Genomic DNA, 22,316 nt, shown 5'->3' on the forward strand with positions numbered 1-22,316 from the left:
CTTTTTTTTCTTTTTCTTTTTTTTTTACTGCTGCATTACCGGGGATCTTAATGGTGGGACCACGGACGACTAAAATGGTGGTCGCAACCAGTGTCGTAAGACGTAGTACTCAAAACGTCCAATAAATATTGAGCAACCTTGCAGCAGCTTCGCTTGTCATTAATATGTAAAAGTTTTGGGGGTTGAGTTCTCAAACTTGAGCGCCCGAAATTGTTGACAATCGTCTCAGGAACACCAAAAATTTCTGGCAGTGTATGATAAATTTTATGTGAAGTGTATAAAGCGCGAAACACATGTACGACGAAACCGTCCGATCCAACGTGCGGACTGCCGGAATGACCTTGGGGTGAGAGGGTTTTCGTAGCACCGGAGAGCGTTGAAAACCCTCGCATCGACCGTCGTATTGCCTGATCGAACGTCGGATCGGACGGTTCCGTCGTACATGTGTTTCGCGCTTAACTACAGCCCCTTTCTGCCAGTGACTGGCCGAAAGTCAATGGCCAGTGGCTTGCCAAACGGGAATGGCCATGGGCTGGTGACTGGCCAGTGGCTGGCCAAAATCGAATGGCCAGTGGCTGGTCAAAAGTGACTGACCAGTGGTGAATGGCCAGTGACTGGCCAAAGGTGAATGGCCAGTCACTGGCCAAACGTGATTGGCCAGTCACTGGCCTAAAGTGAATGGCCAGCGACTGGCATAAAGTGAATGACAAGTCACCAGACGAGGACGAAAACACTTCTATTGCCGAGCACTTTGGCCAAGCTTGGGCCATCGAAAATCTGGCTGGCCACCCAAGCAGCACCAGAAAGTGAATTTCGATCGGCCGACGGTTGGCCAGTGTCTGGATAGCTTGGCCACTTTAAGTGCTTGGCCACCGGAGACATAAACAGGGCCGGCAAGAGTCCGGCCACAAACTAGCTGTTTTTAGCTTGTCCGCCGGAGACATAAACACTGCCGGCAAGCGCCTGGCCAGAAGTGCTGATTTTCAGCTTGGCCGCCGGAGACATAAACACGGCCGGCAAGTGTTTGGCCAGCAGTGCTGATTTGCAGCTTGGCCGCCGGAGACATAAACACGGCCGGCAAGTGTTCGGCCAGCAGTGCTGATTTTCAGCTTGGCCGCCGGAAACATAAACACGGCCGGCGAGTGTTTGGCCAGAAGTGCTGATTTTCAGCTTGGCCGCCGTGGAAATAAACATGGCCGGCAAGTGTTCGGCCAGAAGTGCTGATTTTCAACTTAGCCGCCGGGGACATAAACACGGCCAGCAAGTGTTCGGCCAAAAGTGCTGATTTTCAGTTTCGCCGCAGGGACACCCATAATCTAAACTTTCATCGCGTTGACGAAACTTTGGCATAACGACGGGCAGCGAGAGAAGCATCATGAGCGAGTGGTTGGCAGGATATTAGTGCGTGCATCGCGCGAACACTGTTAGCGTAAGCAAACCATCACCGTTTTATTCAATTTTTTTTCGTTAGACTTGGAAGACTATTTATTGTCTTAACTAGCACTGTCGTGTGATATGTTCATTTAGAACATTACCAAAAGTGGGAAAATATTGTGCCCGTCGTTGTTCTATGAACATAAAATACGAAAACAGCGCCCACGTCATCTTCGCGCTAACAATACCGCTCTGTCTCTGCGCGGCACTCTTAGCGCGAATACCACATCCGCGATTTTTCGGTTAGTGCTCCACATATTTACTTCCCAACTGCACTCGAAGAGAAAAAAGTTGTAGTCGGGTGCATCGGGCGCACATGCTCCCCTTTCCTGGAAGACGCACCCTCCATTACCCAGCCAGTGTACTTGTACACCGACCATAAGCCCCCTTCTCTACCTTAAAAACCTATAGGTGTATCAATGCACTCAGCTTAGTAAACCGCCACGCTAGCCACGCTTCCCGATCAGCTTGTGCTTGAATGGGATAAGATTGGATATTTCAGGCTTTGTGTTTTGGAAGAGCCTAAACAAGACGTCTCTCATATATTGATTAAACTTAAGCTAGTCTCAGTAATGTTTTATATAGGCGCTAGGATACTGATTTTCTGAGCCAACGAGAGCTAACAGCTTCGGTTAAAACCGTAACAGAAACGTTCCAAAGTGAACCACACGTAAAAGAAAAAGAAATTGAACATCTCGACCTAGATGTGCAGAACGCTGGTTTTGTAGTTAACAACGTGGTTGTTGGCGGGTGGTGGGCAACGCCGTGACGCTATTGACGCTATCGTGGTGATTGACGCCAGTGATGCTCGGCCGTACTACACAGTAAAGATTTTTACACCTTCAAGGGTGTAAAAGGGGTGTTGTAGCAACTTACACCCTCGGCTACACCCTTTTAACACCCTAAAAACTAGGAATACAACCTCATAATTTTACTAAAAGGGTGCTGTTTTGTGTTACACCCTACATTTAGTGAAGAATGTGAGAAGGGTGTAGAAGAGGGTGCTAAATAAATAATGTGAAATGGTTTTGGAAAGCTTGTATATGGCTCTGTCCATAATGTACAGGTAATATTTCTGCTTGAAAAGCAACAGTTGTTAGCAGTCTAGTTTTTTATAATGTCAGTTGTAATTCATGCAAATAACTGATAATAAAGTGCCTCTTTTTCATACTATTTTTATGTTTGCAAACAAAATTTTATATATGAGTTCATATTTCATTTTCTTAGAAATCAATCCATGCTCAGAAATCGGAAAGTAGGGTGAAATGCTCTATACTAGCATTTTTTTTACAAATATTTATTGACGGAAGTGTACAGTAAAAAAAAATCAGTATCGAGTTTGTATCTTGCAACATGAAATCAAAATATAGTGAAAATGTTGACAAATATTAATGACATGCTGCTAGAACCTGTCACATGACCATGTCAACCTGAGTAAAATATTCATTTGAGAATATGGTGACATGCACAAAAACTCACACACATAAAGAGACAAATCTCATAATAAACCAGTCCGAGACATTCCATAAAAAATGGCCTATGGTCGTCTATGGAAAATTCAATGGCAGCTGTAGCTTTGCATGGTGGGCCTTAGAAATATATAGAAACAGCTACAGCCAGTTATAAGAAGTATTCACTGCCGGCCATAGATGTGTGCACGACTGCTAAGCGCGTGCTGATGAGAAGCTTCCACAGTTCTTTTGTTACGTGCATTCCGCACCCTCAAGATTGCCGGTCTTAGCAGCCTATTAATGTGGGCTCGTTCTGAGCATGCGCTCTAAACAGCACCCCCAAATATGGCGCCCAGTGAATGCTCCTTATAGAAAAGTTTAGGGCCCTGTGTCTAAAGACTCAGGGCTATGTTTCAATAACAACAACAACAACAACAACAACAACAACAATAATAATAATAATAATAATAATAATAATAATAATAATAATAATAATAATAATAATAATAATAATAATATTCAATAAGTTAGTGTTTTAACAGTGTCCAGGGACATCCAATTGTTCTTCTTGCGGGCGCAGTGCAATCGAAAGCAAAAATAGACGCTTGCGCGCTCGCAGTCGCACTCATACACGCGCGCACGCACGTACACACGCATGCACACGCGCGAACCCACGCCCGCGCGCAGGCGCACACGCACGCACAACCAGAGACGCACACGCGCGCGCAAAAACACGCACGCGCATGCACGCACACATGCAAACAATTACGACGAAGGAAACGTTGCTTAAGTTAGTTTCGGTTTCGGTTTACTCAAAAAAGAAACAACCTAAAGTTTAAATAAAACCTAAGATTTACTCGCTTTTTGTAATGTTTTACATTATTATTTTAAGGACATTCTTATTGTTACCAATATAATAATAATTTGCTTAGTATCGTTCTGAAAAGATTAACAATAAAGAAAAAGAAAAGAGACTCTTGAAGACTGCACAAGACCATCGCTATTGCAATCAGCTTCCGTCGGTCTCGGTTGAATGCAACGTTGAATGGTCGTTGAAGTTCCAGAGGCTTCGGAAATCTGCTTTTTTACGTTTTAGCCGTTTTAGTGGATATTTTAGGTATCTTCCTTACGAATACCGTGTTCAAGAATAGCAATCGATGGCTGAGAGCTGGGAGACGCTGCGTCTTGCCAACGCCCGTAAGTTCAGAACCGCCCATGCACGACTCGTGCAAACGCCGGTAAGCAACTTTCTTTTGTTTCTGCGAAGTGGGCTGCTGTTTCAAACTTTGTCGTGTACCGTGTGCTTGCTAAGCTATGCTTTGATTCTAACTGTGCTTCTGCCCTGTGTTATTTCGTTATTTGAAAAGAGCGTATATTCTTCAAAACCTGTGGCTCGCTCCGCAGTGTGAGAAAGATTCCCGTGCGGCGGAACCGTGGGCATGTTCTGGGCGCCGTCGTGCGGCGCTCGTCCGACGACGCTTGTGCGGAGCGTTCAAGTGCCGTCTGACGGCAGTTCAAGCATTAAGTCGCCGTCCCAAAGTGTTAATCACAGGTCATGCTAGTTCTGACGTCTTGTCCTAACAGCCGCTCGCCACCGATTTGTTTCATAAAGAGGGAGCGAGAAAAACGTTACAAGAGCGAGCATGCAGCATGATTTTTTGGCATAAGCTAATGCCTGTGCCGTAGAGACGCGCGGTCTTTTCGTCATATTTCCGAGGGTAAAAGCGCTAAAAACAACAGACAAACAACGCCCTGTGTTGTTTGTTTATTTTACTTGTCCGTTGTTTTTAGAGCTTTTACCCTCGGAAATTAGGTCACTTCTCGTTTACCGAACCGGCACACTTTTTAAGTTTACGATTGTGTGATGCAAAAAATAAAAGGAGTTCAGATGTCACGTTTTTTAGTAGTGGCGAAAGCCCTTACAAAAATCAGAGCAGCTAGAAAAAGCAAAAACATGAAAAAAGGCGGAAAAAATTAACTAATGTCAAACCTGAATATTTTGATGGAGTTCAAAGACTACCACAGTACCAACTCGCCCGGTTATTCTTTCTGTCAGAGAATAATAGCCAATAGTAATAAACAAATAAATGCCAACTATTAATTGGTTACAAAGTCGTAATTGGTGCAGTGCAGCCCTACGCTACTCTACTCTTTTGATGATATCAGGTAATGTGTAAATGTATAGGGCAGTTCATAGCAACCATTTATGCCCGACCCATTATATTGAGTTTTTCTTTATATAAAAGTTATATGTAAAAAAGTGCTCTTCCTAAATTAAGCCGCACCACTGAATGTACAATAGCGTGTAACGTTTATGTATGTTCTCAGCAAAAGAAAGGGATGCATTAAAAAAAGGCCAATCATTTTGTTTCCTCTCTGTTAGAGCTTCTTTCACGTACACGCAAAATGTGGGTGTCTACGTCTAAAAGAGTGGAATTGACATTTACTGCAGGGCTGGAAGGCCTGACTCAGTTTGGCTAGCAGCTTGAAACCTATGGGAACCTCGGAAACTTAACCACAAGAGTGAGAGTGACACCCACCAAAAGAGTGAGAGGGACACCCGCCTTGCACTTCCTGAACGATGGCACCATGTGGAAGGTGGAGCTGCCCTAAAGTGAATGCAATAGCCGGTGGGTCGTTCCAGTGAACCCCTATCAGATGATACCAAGCAGAAAATTAATAATAAATGTGTTATTAAAAACATGGAATGTGAATGGCACGGACAAGAGGGAGATCAACACAGCGCTGTGTTGCGTTCATATCCTCTGTTCCCGTATTCTTCATGATTTCTTTTCAATAACTGGCTACTAACTAGTCCAATCATCAGCACTAGTCAATAAAAGTATGCTGCTATTTATTAGTATGTATTAACACCGTGCTTGCAGTTGCATCCTACAGTCATTAATAAACAAAAACGAGGGTGCAAGCTAGCTAAACAGGCTAAACACATAATTTATTAAAGACGGGTTCTCTGAAGGATGACACAAATGCAGAGAAGTATCAAGCACAGCTGAGTATTAATGGGCAAAAAATGAATGGGCGACCCAAAAAAGAAAACGTAGGGGAAGACATGAAGTCAGTCTTTACAATTTCTCTTCTGCTTGCCACCACTTTACAAAGAGAATTCCTTCTTGGGCCTTACAGCGTTTTACTGTTCACAACCCCTGACATACCCAAGGACAGTAAACATAAAAAATCAACCTACTAACATTTGGGTAAATGTGCTTGAACAAACAACAGGGAATGCCTTGAGCTTTCAACCTAGGAAATAAAAAATATGGACAACATCAAGATTTAAAAAAGACAGACGGACGCATCACAACTGTTTCTAACAAAAATATAGGCCAAGAAACTTCTTCCACTCGAGGGCGAAACACAGGGAAGGCACTAATAGATTTCTAGGTTTCATCATTGTTAGTGATTCTTTCAGTATACACGTGTGGTCACTCTCTTTAGTCAAAATTATTTCATCATCATCATTCATTAAATCACCACAGTAGTGTCCTTTAAAGGGGTACGGAAACAAAAATTGAAATATTCAAATTTCGTTCGGAAGTGAGTCAAGCATGATGGATAATAACCGTAAATGATAATCGCACAATTGTATTTTGAACGACTGGCTATATTTTTCGTTCCAAACGGTGCACTCGAGCAAGCGCTCGAAGAGAAGCGAACGGAGAGCGCGATGCGTTATGGGATATCCGGCGCAAACAAAAACAGAACGAAAAGATTCCCCGCGTTCGTGGAGTAGCAAGGCAGGCGTGGTTATGAGCTTTGCCCTTGGTGGTGTTGTCAGCGTTGTGGTGCTGTCAATAGCGTCAGCGCCTTACAACTTAGCCGTTCGAAGTACCTGTGGCGTGACGAGCGTGTGGCTGGCCCACGTGGGCTGGCCCAAGGAGCACGTAGCTTCCACAACACTGTCAGCTTAGGGCTGAACGGGATGGGGAAAGAAACTTTTGTTCGAGTTTTAAGCGACGGGCTAATCTTCTAGGGGGAGAATGGCTGTTTCCGGTTGCACGAACGAGGGTCCGAGATTGAGGGGAGTCCTTCCTTTCCGTCTTCTTGGACTGTTTGGTACAATGCGCGATTTGTGAGTTGAGCCAGGAGGACAGCTAAAACAGAAAATGTTGAAATTCCAAAGGGCGGCGCTGCTCCGAAGGAATCTGCTACGTCACGACTACGTAGCAAGTTCCTCAGTGTTGCTAGATTACCTCCCAAATAGGCTCCGCATGCACCCACCAGGTGCACATTGAGAGATCGTTGTTTTAGCTTTAAAATTAGTTTTCTTGTGCCTTTCAACGGAAGACTGGTCTTTTTGAGGTTAGGGTGCAACATGCAACACATTCAAGCTAGAAAATGAGCGCTGAAATTTCGTTTCCCTACCCCTTTAAAGGCGTACTCCACCGATTTTTTGAGCTACCTCAACTAACTATATTTTCTGACTCCCCGGCCTTTACTCTCTCCGGTATGCTATTTAGAATCGCGAAATTCATAATAGTTATTGCGAAATCGGCAAATGAAAATGATGCAAAAACCAACATTCAAATATACGCGCGCTTTTCAGGGCCGTGACGTCAGTGGCAGGCAGGCTTGCCAGTCGAGCAAGCAGCCAAAAAATAGAATATGCCAATCATTTGTTCCGTGCTGGAGCGCGGGTACTGCAGCGAGCTTCCCAAGCATTCATTTGACACCATGAAACTGCTTCGAATCAGTTTAAAACAAAATGTACAGCCCAAAGAGTGAACCCCTGCCTTCCACTGACGTCACTTTTTCATTGTTGCCAGTAGAAACTTCGACCTTGAAAAACACGGTGGGGACCAAAACTGTAAATTCAATAACTTCGCGAAAAAACAATATTTTGACCTAATATTTGGGATACTATTTTCGCGATGTTTGTTGGTTAGTTTAGCAAAATTTCAAGCAAATCGGAGACAATGAAAAAATCGGTGGAGTAGCCCTTTAAGGCCACACAATTATTACATTAGATCACGTGTTTTGACACAGCTGAATACAGATCCTTATTTTTCTGCAACATTTATACTAAGTTCAATCGGTCCTTAATGCAGGGTTTTGTCGCATGAAGTGTCACATGAGTCGAGCGAGCATTTCTAGCGGTCCTTGGGACATGTCGTGCTGTAGACTTATGTATTACTGGCTTTTCTTTGTTACTTTGTGGGATATGGCAAGCGGTATTGAATTTCTTGCAGGTCCCAGCTGCACCAAGCGAGTAGACTCACTGTCGAAGACCGCAAGCCGCTATCTTCAAGCCGCGCAGAGTGTTCTATGAGGTGAGCAATCATGTTTGGCAGTCTTTGGTACATGCAGTGCTGGGGGTTTATATAAAACTGGCCTTGTCCGTTTGATCCAGTTTTGTTTCACAAAAAAGTGGACCTCTATAGTGGGATGGCGCACGGCTGCATGCACATGCACCCGGTATTTATTATATTTATATATATATAAATACAGAGCTTTCTAATTTGATTCAAACAAAGTAAAAAAAAAACGGAGTGAGAGTTACTTGGATATTTACTTCATTGTGTGTTTGTGGGGCTCAGAGGACATTACATAAGGGCAAAACCCTTAGCAGTATGTTATTCAAAACTAATTAACCAAAATTTTTAATAATGGTTTTATGGGGTATGTTTCAATTCTAGATTCAAAGGCAGCGAATATTAAAGACTAACACAATTGACACAATTTGCGAATGGCAACAAGTTTCGAAATATTCAGTGCTAAAAATCTGCCTTTTCGTCGCCCACTTCCAAAATCTTTCGCTCAGAAGGCCTCAGGATGTCGTGCGGACGTGGTTGCTTCGGACGCACCTTCACTATCCTGGAAGTATGACGCCGATGCTTCCGCCAAGAACACAGTGTCGAGATGGTGACGACGTACCCGGTATGACTAGGTCACTCTTCTGCCCATTATTAACGGCACGAAATCTTGAGCTCAAGCTGAGCACGGTTTTTGCCTCTCACATTAAAAACGCAAAAGTTGGACCGCTTGGCTTTTTGTGAATTGTTTAAATAAGGATAGCCTTTAATATTGACTGGCTTTTAACACTGCAGTTGCAACATGGTCCATGAAGCCATGAATTACAAAGCTAACAGATTTTGGTCAATTAGTCAACGTACTGTGACAGTTATCCCCTTTACTAATGTCCACCGAGTTTCACGAACACGCAGTGAAGAAGACATAGACAGAAGTCTCACGGCATTTTTTAAAATTTTGTTAGCTTTAAATAGAATGCTGTGCAGAGTGTATACACGTAAAACGACTTGTAGAATGGAATCATGCACATAATTGTTACAAAACTTTGCTTTTCACCCAATTAAGTATCGCATTTGTCATTGCAACCTTCCAAACATAAGCAAAGCATTCAGTTTGGTACTGAAAGTGTATTCTATTCGGCAATAAATCAACGGACTACTACTTGGTTCGCCTTTGGCTTCATTGTGAAAATATTAGGCATGTGCGAATCATGGATTTTGGATTAAAATGGATAATAAGTTGAGCTTATTAACTTTTCAGTTGAATGTCACATAGTTTCTGCACCTCTCTCCAGGCCCGTGAATTCTGGGTCCGTTTACATAAAGTCATCCAGCAGCCGCAGGTCACCTTTTGGGCCACCGAGATTGCTCTTCTCCTGACGCAGATAGCTCATTGCATATTTTGTCAGAACACCTTTGTCTGTCACCGATTCGAGGGGTGCAATGAGGTGCAAACGGAACAATGTATCATAGATAGCTTTAGAAATATATTATAACGAGCACCTTTTAATATGTAATCACCCCCTCCACTGTTGAAAACCGCAGCCGTCAACCTCGATACGCTGCATGCTGGATTTTGGGTTTTTTCAGTGTAGATGATGAGGCAAAAAAATTAACATTGGCCAAGGGACAAATTTTAGCATGTACCGTTACGGTCAGTCGGCAGCCCTGTACGGTTCATAAATGCAGGGTGGCGAGGTGAGAAGGGTGCGTCTGTGGCAAACATAGATTGTAGCACCTAAGCTCCCCGCCTTCTGTCGGTGTTTGTCCCTTTTCTTTTTTGCAACTTGACTTCCCGTGGCTATGTTCGCCGATACCGAAAAGAACCCATTATCGCACCCAATGAACGCTGGCGACCGATGACACCGCCTCACAAAGCGTGTCTGCCCAAACGTCCCTGCTTTTTGCTTTCTTCTTCTTCTTTTAGACATATATATTGTTTCTCATCTGTGCATTTGTTGGTGGCCTCTTAACCATACAATAACCTCAAATGTACACAGGAAGGCTGCTGTCAGCAGAAAGAAAACCGGCCGCTGTAGAAGTTAAAAGTGAGAGCAAAGCAAAAAATCACTCATTGCGAAAATAAACCAGTGATGCTTCGGATTTTTCCGTGGCTTTTTTTATCTCCAAGCCTGTCAGCTCATTCCCAACAATAAACGTAAAAAGATACATAAGTCTAGCAGCGTATCATAATACATCGCAAAAGTATTTCACTACTGAAACACAAATAGATTTCGGAAATGCACTACGGTACAGAAATAGAGGTACTCACAAGTGCCCCTGAGATTATATCGCAATACTTGCATGTTGTGATGTTGCCCCGACTGTAATTCCTCATTCATTTTACATTGCTGCAGACGCCGGTTACTTGTTCCAAAATAAGCACTGTATGCCCGTGTGGAGGCTGATGCTCATGGCCTTAACTGCAGCGAATAATAGCAGTTGACAAGAGCAAACATGTTTTGGCCTTCTATATTAAAATATGTTTTGCTTTATCCTTTTACCTAACGCAGGACGAGAACACCCCACCGGCACCATGTGTCCTCTACAACAAGCAAGAGCTGGACGATGCAGACTTTCTTCACCTTGTTGAGGATCGTGAGCGCTTGCTCTCCGTTTTTAATGCAGAAGAGGGGCTGTGCATCTTCTTGGCAGCATATTGGCTTTTCAGCATCCAGTACGAATGCGAGGCCTCCAACACACAGGTTGCTCTGGAGAGGATTTTCCTTGGCTTGAGCGACACCAATCCAAGGACAGGCGTAATTAAATTTTGAACAAAGTTTGCAGAAAGGTATGTGGTTGAAGAGATGTTTTGTGAGCCGTTTTAAAAGTGTATAATCCACTTTTCTCGCCAGTATTATCAGCTTAACTCCACATAACCAAAACGTCGCATGATACTCTCCCGGCGCCAGATTGGCTGGGGTGGCCCAGCATCCAGTGGGCCACCCCAGCAGGTGCCCATTTCACGCCAAGCACCCTTTACCAAGAGTGTTAGCAAGCACCCTTTGTGAAGGGTGCTTGCCTGAACGCCGTAAGGGTGTTAGCCCAGGGACAAACTGATTTACACCCTTAAGTGTGTAAAAACCTTTACTGTGTACTCAAGGCTTCTCTTTCCCATTACTGCCAGTAAGCTTGTGTAAAGTGAAAAATATTGTAACTGAACAGTAGAGAGTTTTAGTAGATCGCTCCCATGACTCCGATAACGATACCCGATACTCTGCCACCGCCTCCCTTGCGCATGCATGGTATCGTTATCGGGGCTATCGGAGGTATCGGAACGATCTACTAAAACTCTATTGTTGCACTGTCCCTTCACCTAAAGTTACTTCTTTTCATTTTTTTTTTTTTTACTGCTGCACTACCGAGTGATCTTAATGGTGGGACAACATACCATCCCTGAACCCACGACGACTGGAATGGTGGTCGCAACCAGCGTCGTAAGACTTAGTACTCAAAAAGTCCAATAAATATTGAGCAGCCTTGCAGCAGCTTCGCGTGTCATTACTGTGTAAGAGTTTCTGGGGTGGAGTTCTCAAACTTGACCTCCCGAAACTCTTGACAGTCTTCTGAGGAACACCCAAATTTTCTGGCAGTCTGTGATAAATTATGTTTTAAGTGTATAACTACAGCCACTTTCGGCCAGTGACTGGCCGGAAGTCAATGGCCAGTGGCTGGCCAAACGTGAATGGCCAGTGGCTGGCCAAAGGTGAATGGCAAGTCACTGGCCTAAAGTGAATGGCTAGTCACTGGCCAAATGTGAATGGCCAGTCACTGGCCAAAGGTGAATGGCCAGTCACTGGCCAAAGGTGAATGGCCAGCCACTGGACAAAGGTGAATGGTCAGTCACTGGCCTAAAGTGAATGGCCAGTCACTTCCCTAAACTGAATGGCCAGCGACTGGCATAAAGTGAATGGCAAGTCACCAGACGAGGACGAAAACACTTCTATTGCCGAGCACTTTGGCCAAGCTTGGGCTATCGAAAATCTGGTTGGCCATAGTGCCAGCGATGGCCCATTCACAACGTGCTGCTTGGGACCCGCTTCCACTTTTCCCACGGAATTGCAGGCTGTCCCTGCGTAGGCAGGAACGGGGGCGGCGATACAGCAGAGAAGAACACCATGGCTGCTAGTAGTACAGCCGTAATGAACTCAGCATTTCGTCGCCAAAAATATGGTGTCCTCAGGGCACGGCAGAGAAGAAACAACCGCATCTCCAAGTGGTGAATGATGTTGGTTGACGCGAAGCTCTGGTGATGCTTGTCTGCGTAGACGCTGAGCCACAGCATGCCGAGCCTTTCGTTCGTTTTCATTCATGTCACGCTGCGGTCAAATGCTCAAATACGTATATAACCACGTTACATACCACACATTCTCTTTCTGACATGGATGAAAACGAACGAAAGACTCGGGATGCTGCGGGTTACCGTCAACGCAGACAAGCACCACCAGAGCTTTAAAGGGATACTGAACTACAGTGTACTAGAATACTTGGGTAGTGTTGGGACCGAAGGGGCTCGCCTGAAGCGCGTGGTATTGATCGCGACAGGTGTCGCGTCCGGCGCCTTATCCGGAAGGTGTGCGCATGCGCGGCTGCACGCGCGAAAATATGAATCTTTGGTGCCGCTTTGGTGGAGTGCACGTAGGATTTCTGATACAGCTACGACCTGCCAGCGGTCGTACCGCGGCATCAATTACGCTGCGGCACGATCGTTAGCAACATGATGCTTCAATGTATTGGACGGTACAAGCTACATTACCCTTCCTTTACATAAAAACAATTGCGACTTTAAAGAAGCGGTTTCGGTTTGTCGGATGGTGAGCATTTTAAATGAAATGCCCATTTCCTTGGTCGCAAATGCCGAACATTAGATATTTGAAAGGGATATCCAAAACTCGGAAGCGGTTTTTTTTTCCTATCTTATTTAATAACGAAACGAAACGGCACATACTAAAGTTCGAGATTGTTTTAGTATGTTTTTAATACCCCAGGTTAGCTTCTGTGTCTTCTTTTCTGCCCGTCTTCTTTTTCTTGACCTTAATCAGCTCGCTTCACTTGTCACTCATTCTTGTGTCCATTTATGCGACGAACCACCCAAGCGACGGTCGCAAAGGGGTGAGAATCTTCTATTTCTTCGTGGCTGCCACGACCATCCGAGAATCACCCGACGTTCACTTGTAAGAAATGGCTTATAAGCCGTGACAATTTTTATCACGCGTTTTAACATTTAACTTAAGTCCAAAAACTGAGACAATGTGGGCTGAACAAGTAATGCTTTATAAGATTCAAAGAAAACAAGAAACTATTTCACATCATTTTGAGCAGAAAACATGAGCACACGTAGATCAGGCAAGGAAAAAGTTGTAATAGTTTACAGCACGGAATTGAAATAATGACTACAATGTGCAGCGCATACATGGTTACAATATGCAGCGCATTATCCTCTTGAGGGTAAACCGTCTGAAACCTACACGCTCAGAACAATACATTTAACCGACAGCTGCTTTCTGACAACCAGGTTAGTCTCGCCTGAGCTGGGTATTCGAAGGGAAACACCCATGGTTCCACAGGGGGCGTATCTGGTTCACGCAGACATTCAGGGTGTTTTTGTTTTATTCTTTATAGAACTTTACATATATTACAAAAAAAGGATGTGGCAGATATGTGGATGCCGTCTTTCGTTATATCTGTAGGGTTCGGTGGACAATGAATGGGTGAATAACCGTTGCAATGTTTAATAATGAACCAAGATATGTTAGTTAACTTGTTTATCAACGCCTTAATTGACCATGGTGCAATTGCAGTTTTAAAAGGAGTCATTATTAAAGGCAAATACAATTTCGACAATTCGCGAAAAAGCAACGAGGTTCGCAAAATTAATCGTAAAAGTTTGCCTTTCTTCGCTTGATTCAGAAACCGCGTTATAAAAATAATACGTAGAATAGTAACTTAGTCGTCTTGATGTGTGGCGCCGGCGAGTCCACCGAAGAAACGCTGTCGAGTTAGTGACGAGGGGACAGAAACAACCTGCGTCATTCTTCTACGCATCAATATCAGCACAACCTCATTTGCGCTTTCAGCGCAGTTTTTTTTAATTAAGTGAAGAAAGGCAAAATTTTAGCAATGAATATCTCAGGACAGACCGAGCGGGTTGGTAGAGATAATTAAGCTTGAGGAAGAAACGAAAATGGACGGACAAACACAACAAAAACGAACGCCTTGTTACTTTCGCTCAAAGCTCGTTGTTTGTTCGCGAACTTTTTAAATTAAGTTGGCCTTTAATGATGACTCCCTTTAAAGCTGCAATCACAACATGGCCCATCAAACATTTCATTAACCCTTTGCCTACCGCAAAAATTAAAAAAAAAAAAAAAGATTTGAAAATACCGATTTTTTTTACGTGCCCTATACTCTGTTTCACCTTGTGTTATACCGCAGGAAAGGCTACAAGCGCGAGCTCTTTGCTCTAGGGCACATCTCGGCGGCACGAGCTCCCGTGCACCAAGGGCAGCTGCCAACGCTATGAGCTCGCGCTCCTAGCTTTCGCTGCATGCACCGCTAAAAGAGAAAAAAGAAAAAAAAAGGCGGGCTGCGCGAGCCGGATAACTCGACTACAGCGCCGCCACGAACTGTCAATACACGCGTCCTCACGAGCTCCCGTTGCCGAGCCGCTCCGGTCCCAACACTACCCAAGTATTCTAGTACACTGTAACTGAACCAAAAAATTTAGTGCCCATAATAAGTGGCGCACGTTCTTTCCACCAGCCAGCAGCCGCCGGTGTCCGCGAGCACACGCAACAAAAATGACGTCACAGACCTCCATTCGCGGTTGAGATGACAGTGAAATGCATGGGCTTCGGACTAAAGGAGAATAAAGACAGGCTGTTCATCTCTACAAGTGAAAGCTACGTGCTTGTTAGACCAATTCATCGCTTACTTTTTACACCAGGCACCACTGTGTAGATGAAAAACTTGTCCTTATTCTCCTTTGGTCCGAAGCCCATACATTTCACTGTCATCTCAACCACGAATGGAGGTCTGTGACGTCATTTTTGTTGCGTGTGCTCGCGCACACCGGCGGCTGCTGGCTCGTGGAAAGAACGTGCGCCACTTATTATGGACACCAAATTCCTTGGTTCAGTATCCCTTTAACCCAATCAACATCATTCACCACGTGGAGATACGGTTGTTGTTTTTTTGCCCTACACGAGCACGGGAGCAGGTGCTCACATGCTCGTGAGCACGTGAGCGCGTGAGCTCATGAGCAGGAGCACGTGCATCCGACGGCGGACGGACATACGGACATGGCTAGCCCCTAAAGGCCCTGTCACATTGAGGAAACACAGCGGAAACATGAACAAAACATGTTTCTCAACAGTCGGGAAACATGTCGGCTGTCGACTCTGTTGCCCGACAACCCTGTCACATTGAGGAAACAGCAACACAACATGGACGACAGCGACAATGTTGTCTCGGTGTGACAGCTTTTGGCAACGGAAACCTCGACACCTTGTGTCGGACGACACGTGTTGCCCATTTCGGTGGCTGAGCGATTTTTTTTTCCAGCAACACGGCAACATCTATATTTTTCTGTACAGATAGTCGCACGAGAATACTTCAATAATAACGTCAAGCGTGAAGGGCAATTTCGAACGCGGCTTCTTGCGCGGCGGCAGCTGATCGTCAAAATCATCTGAATCGATGGCACAAAGAAGCACCCTGTCACACTGCGGAAACAGTCGGAGAACTTTGTCCTTCAACACGAGGAAAACATGTTTTCGGGGACCCTGTCACATTGCGGAAACAGCAACAGTCCGGAAACATGTTGCTGTAGTCCGAAAACCATGTTTCCCAACTTGTTCTCCGACACTCGGGGAACATCCTGTCACACCGAGAAATCGTGTTGGAAGAACACAAATTGCCTCCTCTCCTGCGCGCTGCCTCCCTCTCTCTCTCGCCCTCGTCTGCCCGGCCGGCTCGGCTAAGCTACAAGCGCGAGCTCCGGGCTTTCAGCATCCCTGCCAAGCACGCGCGCTCGTGCAGTGCAAGCACTGTTCTGGGCCAGATGCTCGCGCGTCTGCGTCTGGACCGAAGCTGAAACGAAGTATAGGCGGCCAGGCTCAGATCCGCTGGCTCCGCTCGCCCCTTGAATCGTTGCCATTTTGGATCGCCGTCTCATCGCCATCGCTCTACCGTAGTCAGGGGGGTAAAGGTGGGTGAGGAGGAGTGGCTAATCCCGCGCGCCGACATCCTGGGTCCCGAATGAAAGATCGCGAAAGAGAGCGACAGAACACGAGAGAAAGAAACCAATGTTGCCAGCTGAAGGACGACAGTCGCAATGGTAATCGCGAAGACTGAAAACTCTCAGCAATATAAACAGTGATGATTTAACGTTTCAAACTAAATTCTGAGCTATTCTAAGGTTTATAAAAAGCAGCATACTCATTACGCTGCATTAACTTCCCTTCTGTTAAAATCTCGATAATGTGGTAGTTGCCCGGTTTCGTATTTCCGGGCGCGGCCAACCACGCCCGGAAATACGAAACTAAACCAGATAACCGGAGCCGGTTCTCTGGTTTAGTTTAGTGTTGACGGGAGGCCGTAAATCTGCGTACTATGCAAAAAGAAAGCTTCCAAAGGAGCGCAAATATCTTTCCACCGTAAGTTCGTGGATTGTTGAAGTTCATGACACTGCTCTGATGATATATTTGTGAAATCGAAGGCAGTTGGTAACCATGTGGGACCCAGAGGGTCTGCCTGCATGCTCCGCCGCTTGCGGCAGCCAGAATGCATGGGAAAATGGCGGACCTTTTCCTCTAGAGTTCGTATGTATGATCTCTATGACCGTAGTCGATTCATCAGCCGCGCGAACCATCTCGTGTTCTCTGGATTTGGCGGTTGCGTTCTACTACAGGGCTAGACCCTTGCAGGATGGCATACGCGCCGGCCACAGCAGCAGCTTCTGCTTTGGTGCTTCTTTGTGCCATCGATTCAGATGATTCTGACGATCAGCTGCCGCCGCGCAAGAAGCCGCGTTCAAAATGGCCCTTCACGCTTGACGTCAATTATTGAAGTATTCTCGTGCGACTATCTGTACAGAAAAATATAGATGTTGCCGTGTTGCTGGAAACAAATTCGCTCAGCCACCGAAATGGGCAACACATGTCGTCCGACACAAGTTGTCGAGGTTTCCGTTGCCAAAAGCTGTCACACCGAGACAACATTGTCGCTGTCGTCCATGTTGTGTTGCTGTTTCCTCAATGTGACAGGGTTGTCGGGCAACAGAGCCGACAGCCGACATGTTCCCCGACTGTTGAGAAACATGTTTTGTTCATGTTTCCGCCGTGTTTCCTCAATATGAAAGGGCTTCAAAGCAGAAGCTGCTGCTGTGGCCGGCGCGTATGCCATCGTGCAAGGGTCTAGCCCTGTAGCAGAACGCAACGGCCAAATCCAGAGAACACGAGATGGATCGCGCGGCTGATGAACCGACTACGGTAGAGCGACGTCGATGAGACGGCGATCCAAAATGGCAAAGATTCAAGGGGCGAGCGGAGCCAGCGGATCTGAGCCTAGCCGCCTATACTTCGTTTCAGCTTCGGTCCAGACCACTGATCTCAATGACAATTGCTGGATCGCGCTTGCCGCTCCCGCAAGTGAAGCCACCGGGCTTCACTCGCTTGGGATACGATTTGCCGTTTTTGCTAGCCTTTGCTGCGGTTTTCCAGCGTGCTGACGACACGTTTTCTACTCGTTCGTCGTCATTCGCCGAAGAAGTTTTTTGAAGACTCTGTGTATTGTTGAGACTTGCCGTTGTGAACGTGAAAAATTTTACGAAAGTGCAGTGTCGCAGGAAAAAGGCACAACGCGTCGAAAGGAAGGGCTGGCGGCGTGTTCAAAGCTTCCTTGGCACTCCAAAGTGCCGTGTCTCTGTGCCTTCGCACGCTTGGATACCGACCAAGAACCGACGCCGTGTGAATATGTTTAGCGAGTGCAATGTGCGTGAAGCCGTATCAAAAGGTACAACTCGTCGAAAACGTGTCGCCGGTGTAGCGGCGTGATCAAAGCTTCCTTGGCACGCCGAGTGATGCATCTTTGTGCCTTCGCACGCTTGGATACCGGTCAAGAATTGACGCCGCGCCAAAGTTCTGAACGTGTGTCGCGCGTAGATGCCTTTAGATCATTTATATATATCGGCCACGGAGTTCTGGATCGTCCAGCTGTTCCGGTGAGTTGCTATCGATAAAAGGGGGAGATCTGTACGTGTTCTTATGTACTATATTAACCATGGCTATGTCCCAAATCTACTCTAATAGATTCCGTGGGAGCACGAATAGGGCAACGTTGTGGAGCCAGGGGGGTTTTCGAAAGCAAAAGTACAAGACGGCGAGAATGAAAATCTTTGAAGCGCGGCCGATATGGTCGTCTGCAATCTGTTGACCAATTACAATTAGGCGAGCCGCGCTCAAGCGTCAAGTGCAATTAAGTAGGTTGATAATAAGCCAGCACTGATCAGTGATGAGGAGCTGTTGTGCACGGTATTGTGTAAATCGTCTAAGGACGAAAAAAAGACGTACCTTCTCCCCATCTTCCGTCGCTAGTGGACGCTGGATTAAGCTCGTTCCTAAACCGCGAGGGGAAAAGACGCTGATCCAGAGGCACGAACAGCTTCACGCACATTGCACTCGCTGAACACATACACACGGCGTCGGTTCTTGGTCGGTATCCAAGCGTGCGAAGGCACAGAGACACGGCACTTCGGCGTGCCAAGGAAGCTTTGAACACGCCGCCAGCCCTTCCTTTCGACGCGTTGTGCCTTTTTCCTGCGACACTGCACTTTCGTAAAATTTTCCACGTGTTCACAACGGCAAGTCTCAACAATACACAGAGTCTTCAAAAAACTTCTTCGGCGAATGACGACGAACGAGTAGAAAACGTGTCGTCAGCACGCTGGAAAACCGCAGCGAAGGCTAGCAAAAACGGCAAACCGTATCCCAAGCGAGTGAAGCCCGGTGGCTTCACTTGCGCTGCAGCGAACAAGCGGGGAAGCGCGATCCAGCAATTGTCATAGAGATCAGTGGTCCAGACGCAGCCGATGCTACAAGCGCGAGCATCTGGCCCAGAACAGTGCTTGCACTGCACGGGCGCGCGTGCTTGGCAGGGATGCTGAAAGCCCGGAGCTCGCGCTTGTAGCTTAGCCGAGCCGGCCGGGCAGACGAGGGCGAGAGAGAGAGGGATGCAGCGCACAGGAGAGGAGACAATTTGTGTTCTTCCAACACGGTTTCTCGGTGTGACAGGATGTTCCCCGAGTGTCGGAGAACAAGTTGGGAACCATGGTTTTTGGGACGACAGCAACATGTTTCCGGACTGTTGCTGTTTCCGCAATGTGACAGGGTCCCCGAAAACATGTTTTCCTCGTGTTGAAGGACAAAGTTCTCCGACTGTTTCCTTAGTGTGACAGGGCCTTAAGGAGCTTCGCCCCTAAACAAAAACAGGACCAGCACAGTCAACATTCCAAATCAGACCGTGTACTCATCAAGAAAGACAAAAATGAAGTATAGATCATATGGTGGTGGATTGGATTGGACTCGATTGAAGTCTGCGGCTCTCCCCTTTGTATCGGGTGATCAACAGTAATAGATACTGGATCTAGCCTATACTCTGTTTCACCTTGTGTTGTACCGCAGGAATGGCTACAAGCGCGAGCTCCTTGCTCTAGGGCACATCTCGGCGGCACAAGCTCTCGTGCACTAAGGGCAGCTGCCAACGCTATGAGCTCGCGCTTCTAGTCTTCACTGCGGTATAACATAAAATGGTTGCACTCCCTCCGCCGATGTGTCTCTCTCCACCGGACTCCCAGCCGCTTTTTCGTCACGTCTACCGGCGATCGGACGTTTTTTTGTTCTTCCTCTCCCTGCTTTGCACCGATTCGGAAACCCAGTAGTGATGATGATTTGCACCATATGTTGCTAACACAACCCAGCTACACAAACCAGAACACAACAGGGAGCTAGGTGGCACGATTAACTGCCAAACTTACATTTTAATGAACATTCATTTTTATGTGAGTTGCGCGTAATCCAAATATTATTACAGATTTTTTTTTCTAACTTCGGTTGAATATTATCTTAGTTTCTGCAACATGGTTATAACAGGCACTACAAATGGCATCGAAATATTTTACTTTCTTCTTTCTCGGCATATTTTTCAGAACTCCTCGGCATGTCTCGCGCATTTTAATTTCGAACGGCGACATGACTTCCGAAAAAGATTCTTCTCTGAATGTTGCCGAAGTAGATATAATCTCCAGAGGGGAAGGTTCAACCGGCGCACCTAGCGACTCAAAAAGATACCGCGTTCCGATCATCTTCTGCTGTCTGCTGGGTTACACGTTCCTGCTGATTCAACTATTGCCGGTGTATATTCCACGCAAGTCTCGGGCGCCTTCAAGGTTACTTCATTTAGGCAGGGCCGATCGTACCACACACGTGGTTAAAAGGTACTGTCTCTCGGACGACTGCGCCACAGTCTCCAAGTTATTTACCGCCAGCCGATCGCCTCGTGTCGACCCGTGCGAGAACTTCTACGACTACGTCTGTTCAGGAAGGAGCCCCAAGGCTCGTTCTACCAAACGGGGCGTACGGCAACCAAGTGCACCAGACGTGGCGGATGTCATTATGAACTATACTACAAAAATTTACTCGCCTCGCCTAAATCAGACAGCAATTCAGAAGGCCTCTTCGTTCACCCGCTTGTGCAGCGAAAGATCTGAACACTACCCGCACAATTTAAGAATAATGAACTCGTATTTGGAGTCTCTTCCTCCCGTCCGCGGTGAAGCAAATGCGCCCACTCCACTGGGTTTGATGACACAGTTGCTTCTGTACCACAACATACCGGTAGTCTTTAAAATAGATATAGACAATAGCTTTATATGGAAGGGACACCCAATATTACGCTTGAAGCTAGACTCTGAATTCCAACTATGGCATCAGCGAAGAAAACGACTTATTTCGAACAGGACATGGTACAAGTTACATATCTTAGATGTGTTGAGGAATGTGGAGTTGCATGATCACAAAGACGTCGAAGAGCTTTATTCAAGCATTAAACAAGTCGAAATGCAAATAACGGAATGTCTTAATAAGACACAAGCCACTGTAAGGAAACCTCAACGCTGGTTCATTGTAGGGTTGGAGTACCTTGGTGATGTAATCACTTATGACACAAGGAATGCACAGGAGTGGGGAAATTTCGTTTTAAATATTTTGAAAGGCGAAAAAGACACCATGTTCATCCGGGTGGCTTCGAGAGACCTGTCGTTATTACAAGAACTGTTCAAGAGCATGAACAGTACCATGATTTATACATTAGTACAATGGGAAATCATTCGCCAACTTGCCACTGCCTCCGGTCAAATTCACCTACACGCAAAACCTGACAAGTGGTACTGTTTCCGTCAAGCTTCCAGTCTCCTCGGCCATGCTTTGGCAGCGTCGTATTTTTCACGGCCGAAACTAAGGATCCTGTTAAAAAAGTCATTGCACATGGCTGCCTCTATACGTCAAGGTCTTGGTGACACAATGAACACGTCTATATGGTTAAAGAGGACTTTGCTAAAGGAGAGTATTAAAAAGCTAAATAATATCAAGTGGAGCTTAGGATACCCGTCAGGCCTTCACAACAGTGCGAACCTCAACGTATTCTACCAATATTACCCGAATGTGGCCTATCCGTTCCTGACATCCTTCCTCCTTACCGCTCGAGCTCACATGAAGAACATACTTCAGCTTGTAGTTACGCCACGCTCAGTGGCCACGGTGAAAGATACAGGAGAATTTGAGACGAGAGCCGTGTACAAATATGCGCTCAATGCTATTGCAGTTACTCCCGCGATGATGCTGCCTCCCAACCTCTGCCAGGAAGCACCTCCAGAAGTCAACTACGGTGGCTTGGGACACGTCTTGAGCTTCCATATAGTGCGAGCCTACGACTGGACCGGTCTCAGATCGAGTGAAAAAGCAAGTCTTAAGCCCCCTTGGATTGATGTGTTTCGTTTGAGGCATCAAAAAGAAATTGGCTGTCTCAGAAGCAAGAGTTCCAAGATGCAACGTAGAAAAGCGTCACCTGGTCTCTTTTCGGACTACCTGGCTGAAATTATGGCGATTGA

Source organism: Ixodes scapularis, unplaced genomic scaffold (assembly GCF_016920785.2).
Source record: "Ixodes scapularis isolate PalLabHiFi unplaced genomic scaffold, ASM1692078v2 PGA_scaffold3__209_contigs__length_174095766, whole genome shotgun sequence".
In the NCBI taxonomy this organism is placed as follows: domain Eukaryota; kingdom Metazoa; phylum Arthropoda; class Arachnida; order Ixodida; family Ixodidae; genus Ixodes; species Ixodes scapularis.